The 8,277-nt window shown below is 39.6% G+C and overlaps 1 long non-coding RNA gene across 1 annotated transcript; it reads right to left on the minus strand.

Moving 5' to 3' along the window:
* Positions 1-1,734: 1,734 nt before the first annotated feature.
* On the minus strand, positions 1,735-3,910 carry LOC149493205 (uncharacterized). Its single transcript, XR_016318552.1, has 3 exons — positions 3,801-3,910; positions 2,739-2,810; positions 1,735-1,962 (listed from the first exon to the last, which is right to left on the minus strand). It is a non-coding gene; the product is annotated as an uncharacterized LOC149493205 (long non-coding RNA).
* Positions 3,911-8,277: the final 4,367 nt, after the last annotated feature.

Genomic DNA, 8,277 nt, shown 5'->3' on the forward strand with positions numbered 1-8,277 from the left:
TTCTTCTTTGCCAACTATTATTTTTTCCTTTTCATTTTTTATTTCATTTATTGGATTATTTTTGCTTGGAAATGCTTGGAAAGATAGACACGCAGGGTAATCAAGAATTTGCAAGCCTTTATTAATTATGACGGAATCGTCTTCAAAGAATACATCAAATTTGAAATCTAGATCTTCTAGATCCGACGTAGATGACTCAGAACTGGAACTGGACTCTGACTCGGTTTCAGACTTGGGGTCAGACTCAGACTCAATACAGGACTTGACTACCGACTTAGGTACTAGGTTTGACTCGGGAGGGGATTTATCAACAGCGCGCTCCTCCTCGGTGTACCAGTTGGTGAGAGGTCCTTCATTCGGCTTGATCAGATCCAGCAGGTCTTGATTCCCGTCATTTCCTGTGATAATCGCAACTTCGTCAAAGAGACTAGGCTGCATGAAGTCTTCCGCATCCAGTTCAGTTATGGTTTCGGGCTTGTTGCCCCAGACATCTGAGAATATCTCTAACCCAGGCAGCATCTTCCTAGCGATTGGGCAGCAAAAGGGTTCTCGGAAGCCACAGTAAGGAACTGCTTCTCCCGGTTTGCAAAAGTAGCTGTTCAGAGTCAATAGGTAAGGCCGCATCTGTACATTCTCTTTCCTTCCTCTTCGGGTCCTCTCAGTACGGTCCTCATCAGTGGGCTCATAACCTAAACCATAAGTCCCTTCATTCATCGGACATTCCCAGGCTTGCAGTGCAGGATACTTCTTCCCGGACCTTGCCATAATCATTCCTGGTAGGTAGGACATTTTCAACATTAGAGGCACTATGCAGTTTATTTGCACTGTCCCAAAATCAAAGAGAATTCGAGAGCTTGCAGTCTTTCCCTCTATAAACTGCACAGTGTCGTATTGAAATCCAGAAAGGGGTAAATTGGCAGTCTCAGGGTTGACCTCGAAGAGAGGCTGGCCCTTTGGCCTTTTGAGCTGACTGTAGATCAATCACCTGGAACGGGACTTCCATCACAGCTGGCCCAACTGTTAGCTTCAGCGTGGCAACCCCCAACACTTCCCTCCGGGTGCTGTCGTAGGCCTTCACTATCTGGTCCGAAGGGGCTAAGTCCATTTCTTCCAACCCTAGACAGCTGGCTACTCTCAGTGGGCAGACATTCAACGCTGACCCATTATCAATGAGAACCATGGGCACCGTTTTATCTCGAGTTTGAACAGTGACATACAGAGCATTGTTATGGCTGCCTCCCTCTTTAGGCAAGTCATCGTCAGAGAACCCGATGCTTTGCATTTTAGATGATTGGGTGAGGGTGGACACTAGCACTTCTGGGCTAACTTCCACCGATGTCTGAAGTTGACTCAAGGCCTTGCAAAGAGCTTGGCGATGAGGAAAGGATGCTGCTAGAAGTTCCCAGATTGATTGTCACACCTTACCTTACTGTAAGATATGGCATGTCGCCCGTAATATACTTAATAAGCACTTAAGCCTTATAAATGCTTACTAAGTATACTACAAGGGACTTAATACTGTTGATTCATTCATTTATCTCTTATAGAAAAGTAGATTTAATTATTAAAAGTAAAACTCCTTTTGGTTCTTTCATCTGTTATCAACAAATGTTTTTTTTTTTTCCGTAATTTACTAAACATATGAAACATAACTTCCATTAAACTCAATATGATTTCTTAAACATCAATTATATTAGCAAAAACATAAAATGGTTCCATAACCCATAAGCCCATGGATGGTTTAATTACATACTGAAATCCTTTTCACACCTTAGATACATAATAGAAATTCATACAATCATAATTTACATGTATCTGCTCAAATATACATAGATGTTCTGTTAATGTTTAATACATCATACATATTCCAAAAGAAGTCAAATATACAATAGCTACATCAGTAGCATACTATCTACATCAAACAAAAACGATCTTCTCCTAGTTCTTTTTCCTTGCCTTTTCCTGCGATAGCACAAAAGCAACTATCGCTAAGCATTTTGCTTAGTGGTGTACTATTATAAAATAAACACAAATTTATCAAATCAAATTCTTTATGTGAAATAATGAATCATAAGTCATAAACCCACCATGTTAAAGGAAATAAGAAAACAAAACAATACCATTTAAATCACGAATTCATAATGTAGTCTTTACAGCTTTTATAGAATCAATTCCGAGGGCCATCAGTGTCTAATGTGCACATCTAGACCTGCTATCTACAACCTCAATCTGTGATATGATTTCAACAGAAGAGGGAGCAATCTACAACCTCAACATGGAGGGAGAATTTCACATCAATCATATATCATCTAGCGATGATATCCATATTCAATCGATCGTAATATCAACTTCAACAAATGAAGTGATATTCGGGGTAATAACCATGTCTATATCGGCTGTAAGACTTTTAAACCATTCCATTCATGTAATAATATTAAAATCACTGTGGGCAACATTTCATTTCGCAAACACTACTAAAATCATTCAGTCATGGCCACCCCTCATACTACAGTTATCAATTGGCCAACATCCTCCTCTTTCAAGGTATAAGAATCATAAATTTCATTTACATATGTCATTAGGTCGTATGCTTTCAAAATAAGCTTTGTTCTTTAAAAACATATGAAAGCATTAATACTTTTTCTAGTTATGATTCATAAAGTAAATCCAATGAAAATATTTTGCAAAATCAAAATCATTTTGTTTAAATAAAAGTAGGAAAGGCATAGTACACTAACCTGAGCTAGAAGGCTCCCCTAGCCTTTTTCCTCTATCAACCACCCTCTCCTCAACTCCCTTTCTCTCAAAAGCTGTAGCATGAGATTAATACTCATATTAACTTCATACTACACAATATACACACATGCATTTCTATAGGAATGCAAATTAAGCATTAGAATGCTGTGTCATGCTTTTTCTTTCCTTTTTACTATGCTTGTCCAAGTGTCATATGACCTTAGTTTAAGCATGAAACACTTCATATCCAACACTTAACCACATCCTAGAAACCTACTACTAACAATTAAAACAATAGAAGTCAATGGCATGCTAAATTCATTCAATGTTTATGAAATGCAGAATTTCAGCATATGAGCAGCTTGCATTCCGTTGGCTATATCTTAATTTCCTCATATCCATTTGCCCTGAAATTTTTACAGCATGTTTCCAACATCTTAGAGTACTTCCCTGTAAAATTTCATAATTTTTAAAGCTCATTTGCATTTTCAAATGACATAATTATAGAATCTGAATTCCAGTTTTTCTCATGCTGAGCAGCCTGCATTGATTTAATTATAACTCCATTTCCTTTTATCCAATGGCCTTTCCCTTTTAACACGACCTACCCAACATCTCAGCCTATCTCCATATAAAATTTCATGAATTTTGAAGTTCATTTGCTTAGTCAAACAGGTCAATTACAGAAGCTGAAGTTCAGACAGCCCAACTGTAACAGGTCCAGCAATGATATGTTTGCTTAAGCATTCTCAACTCAATTCCAGCACAAATTCATGCAATTCAACTCTTCTATTACTTACATAACATCATAATATAAGATATATCAGAATCCCTAGGTCATGGCATATCAAATACAAACTCAAAATCATCCATCTTGGTGAATTATGCAAATTAGACTTTGAATTCATGCATAACTAGTTTCACTCATCTTAAATCACCTTAAACTCAAGTCTAATCACTTCATCTTCACCAAATCAGAATGAACAAGCAAGCACCTCACTTCAAAGTTCATGGAATTCAAAAATTAATCCATAGAAAAGAAGGAGGAAGTGAAGATAACTAACCTTTTCTTAAGAATTACTTGAAAATTCCTTGATTTTCACCTCCTTTTTGCTTGATTTGTAATCAAAACTCTTCTCCTCTCTTCTTGACCAACGTGAGCTGTAAAAATGGGTGGAAAATGGCATGGTTATCTCCACCTCTTCATAATAATATATACTAAACATTATTAAAAATTCCTTCCATGTCCTTTAAATGAAAATTGCACTATAATCCTCCCTTTTGTTTTCCCTTCATCCTTTGGCACTCTAATCTTTTTAATCACTTCACTTTAGTCCTAGTAGGTATCAACCAAGTGTATTTAATATTTTAAACCCCACTTAAGAAAGGTCATACTGAAATTACCGGTTTTCGGGCTTTCCGGGTAAAATCGTACTTTCTTAAGAAGTCATTCCTCTTTAACTCATTTTTGATTTCCTTTAATCTTTCAAATTGATTTGTAATCACATTAACTACCATTTAATTGATATTCACATCCTCAATATCTAGTGTTTCCCATTATTCTAAGTTTTCCTTTCATTCGGATAACCGAATTCATCGAAAAAGCTAGAATAGCAGGAACTACAAAGTTGAGGATATTACATTGATACCCTAGCTTGTGTCTGTTTTAACTGTGCCAGTACCGGGTCTTCCTTTAGCTCCTCTGCCTTCTGGTAAGGCTTGTTTTGGATTTTATCCAAGACTAGTGGCTCATATTGTCTCCCACTCCTGGTTATAGCATCAAGTTCCTCGGTTAAGTCATTCAGATCCAGGACACAGATATTATTCATCTCTAGGAACAGTTCGAAAGGATCGATCAGTTCCTGGTCAGCCATGATAGCATTTATCCCGTGATTTGGTAAGGGGTTGGTATTAACGTTTGGCTTACTCCTCGGGATAATTGAACCGTTATCCACCAGGTCCTGGATGCGGTTCTTAAGCGTCTAGCACGCTTCAGTCTTGTGCCCATGCCCCTGATGATACTCACAGTATTCATCAGCCCTGTAATTCCTTGGCAACGGATTCGGCGGTGGCCTTGCTTCCAAAGGCTTTATGTAATTAGCCTTGACGGCCTCTCGGAATACCACTAGGATTGGCATCCCGAGATCAGTATAGGCTCTTCTGGATGATTGATTATTATTCCTCATGCTTCCCACACGTAAAGGATTCGTGGGGGTGATGCTAGCCACTTCGTGGACCTTGCTTGCTTGGCTAGGTTTCTTGTACTTTGAGGTTCCCGAGTCTTCTTTCAGTTGCCCCATTTGAATCAGATCTTCTACCTTTGTAGCGGTGGCAATGAGCAATTGAAACGTTGGTAGGTACTGGGTTTGTTGTCGGTGTTGGTAAACAGGCTGCAGGTTCTTAATGATTATGTCTACCTGTTCTTGCTCAGAGGGTCGATTAATCATTTGGGCGGCCTTGGCTCTCCACCTCATAAGGAACGAGGAAAAGGGCTCATTATTTTTCTGTTTGGTGGTTTCTAGTTCTCTTCGAGTGACATCCACCTCCATGTTATAGCGGTATTGGGAATTAAATGCATTACAGATGTCTTCCCAGGTTTTCATTTTGGATCGGTCTAAGCTGACAAACCACCTCAAAGCATCACCGGTGAGAGATTGTTGGAACAATTGAGCAAGGAGCTCGCTGCTCAGTCCAAATGGGTTAAGGGCACCCACATACATTTTCAAGTAAGTTTTAGGACAAGTGGTTCCATCGAATTTGTCCATGTTGGGCATCTTGAACTTGGTTGGCAGTCTTGCCTCGGGGAACAAGGACAAAGAGTCCATGTCCACCACCTCCTTGTGGGTTTTGAGAGCAGTGATAGATCTTTCCAGGAGTTCTAGCTTCTCTCTCATTCTTTGAGCTTCCAGCTCAGAAGTAGTTTTAGAGGGCATATCATCCAGGTTTAGGGCAGGGTTTGTAGGTTCAGCAGCAGGACCCTGGTTGGAGGCAGCAGGTCCACTTCCCCCGGCAGAAGCCCCATTTCCATTTCCATTTCCATTCCCATTGCCCAATTCAGCTATCAGGGTGGTCCTTTGGGCAGCTAGTGCCTCATTCATTCTGGCCTCCATTCTGGCCTCCATTCTAGCCTCTAGTTGTTCAATGAGGGTTTGGATATCAGCAAGTGATGCCATTGGTGCAGGTAGAGTCATTGGAGTTGTAGGTGAAGCAGGTGTAGCTGGTGAAGCTGGTGAAGCTGGTGATAGTACTGTAGGCGTGTCTGGCACTTGGATTGTAGGCACCTGTAAGGATGAGGGTAGCTGGATTAGGTACAGTGGTTGGCGTATCAGGGTAACTGATATGAGATGGATTGACTCTTTGTCCAACTGTGCATGAATGAGAAGAGTGTTTCATGCTCTTTTGTGTTTACCCCATGTTTATGATATGTCGTGAATGCGCATAACAACACGTCATAATCTATTTAATGGCATGGTTCACATCATTGGGTGCATACAGTCCTAAAGGATAGGTTCTATAGGCTATGACTCAAATAGAGAATCGGCTTTATAAGGGACCCTTGAACCTTGAGTATGGATATACCTAACCACATGTGAAACAAAGGGTCTCGCGTGGGTCCAACGGTACGCATACCCATGGGCCACCCCCAAAAGGATTAGGGGCGGTTTGCGGTAACAGGGAGGACGCTTTGGCTGTCCGTCGACATAATCAATGAGACCTGCCGATCAGCGCTACTTGCTATCCAGACTCAGAAGTTTGAACAGAGAGAGAAGAAATTCATTTGAAATTCATTTTTTTTATGCAATGGAGAAAAAGATTCTCAATCGTGCAAATAGATCAACAAATTCAAATGTCTTAATCAAATTTGTCAATTAAGTTCAATTTTCCTCTCATCGAGTATTCTTAAAGAAAGAACACTCGATTTATGTCAAGGTACCCTGCAAAACAAAGCATAGTAAAGTAATGCCCTAAAGAAGGGCAGGTTAGTTTATTCAACAATTGTAGTCCACTTTTATGCAAGAAGATTACATAAGTAGCTCCCCAGCAGAGTCGCCAAACTGTGAACCCCTCCCCAAAACATCATGGCATGTGAATGCATGTGACTAAGGGTAGAAATGTACGTGGATGTATGAGTCGCCACCTTGTTTAATTATTTTAGGATAAACTAGGAAAAACCCTAAGTGACTTCAATTTTAATTAACCTAGTTACTAGATTAATTAACCCAATGTTAAGACATGGTCTACAAACCCGAGGTGGATCCCGAGACTATGTCATGCTGATGAACTAACCAACAATATGAATATGAATGCTTTGCAAGGTGAATGAAGTAATTGGACCAATAATAAATAAAAAAAAATGTTTATGTGATTTCGACTTGCCGCTCGGGGTTAAATCCCGAACGTGCCTACGTACTTCCGTTTGAATGGAAGATCAAAGTCAACGTAGTTTGATGGGCCTCTTTTAGAGGGCTTTGAATGGGTATGCTTAATGCATGGGTGTGTGTATGCTTCGTGCATTTTGTTTAGGCATTTTGCCAAAAACTGATTGATTTGATTTAGGCATTTGATGCCAAAATTGTTGATGTTAATGGCTTTTAGCCAAAAGGATTGATTTAGGCAATTTGATTGCCAAAATGATTGACTTTAGGCGATTGTCGCCAAAATGATTGATTTTAAGGCTTTTAAGCCAAAAAGAGTGATTTAGGCAATTTGATTGCCAAAATGATTGATTTTAGGCGATTGTCGCCAAAATGATTGATTTTAAGGCTTTTAGCCAAAAAGAGTGATTATTTGAAGGCTTTTAGCCAAAATACTGATTTAAGCGATTTGTCGCTAAAAAAAGATTAATCTCACTTATAGGCAATTTGTTTACCAAAAGTGATTAATTGGTTTGCAATTTAGGCATTCTATTGCCAAGGAAACGTGTTTAAATAAGGCCTTTTAGCCACAATCATTGATTAATTGGACTTAAGCCGAAAATTGTTCGAAATAAAGGCAATCATACCATAGCCATTGATAGACTAGATATTTTAAGCCAATATAGTCGGATTTTAAGCTCTAATACCACGATTATTAATTAACCGGGCATTTAGCCTAAATTTATTTAATTGAGGCAATTTGTTTGCCTAATGATGACATGGATGCATTTATGCAGTTGTAGAATTATTATGAGTAGAAAAGAAGCATGCATGAAGTGCTAAAATTAAATAGGCAGAGTTTAGTTCATGTACCTGATTTAATCGTCGACCGCTTCTTAACTCCAGGTTAAGCTCCTCGTTAAGGGAATTAATTTTAATTTAAATTTAAGTGACCAAGTATCACAACAATAAAATAAAACTAAAATTAAACAATGTAAGAAAGCAGTAAAGAATCGCAAAGAGCGTAGGGAGAAGGAGCGTCCGTCAACACAGACTGAGTGCCCTGAAAGGTCACATCGGGGCTGATTTTATAGGAAAAAAAGGACCGAGGGCGGGCGTGCCCGCCTGGGCCAGGCGAGCTTGCCCGCCCTGCTGGGCGGGCGTGACCGCCTGGGCCAGGCGGGCT

This window comes from Jatropha curcas, chromosome 10 (assembly GCF_041381405.1).
Source record: "Jatropha curcas cultivar XTBG-Jc1 chromosome 10, XTBG_Jcur_1.0, whole genome shotgun sequence".
In the NCBI taxonomy this organism is placed as follows: Eukaryota; Viridiplantae; Streptophyta; class Magnoliopsida; order Malpighiales; family Euphorbiaceae; genus Jatropha; species Jatropha curcas.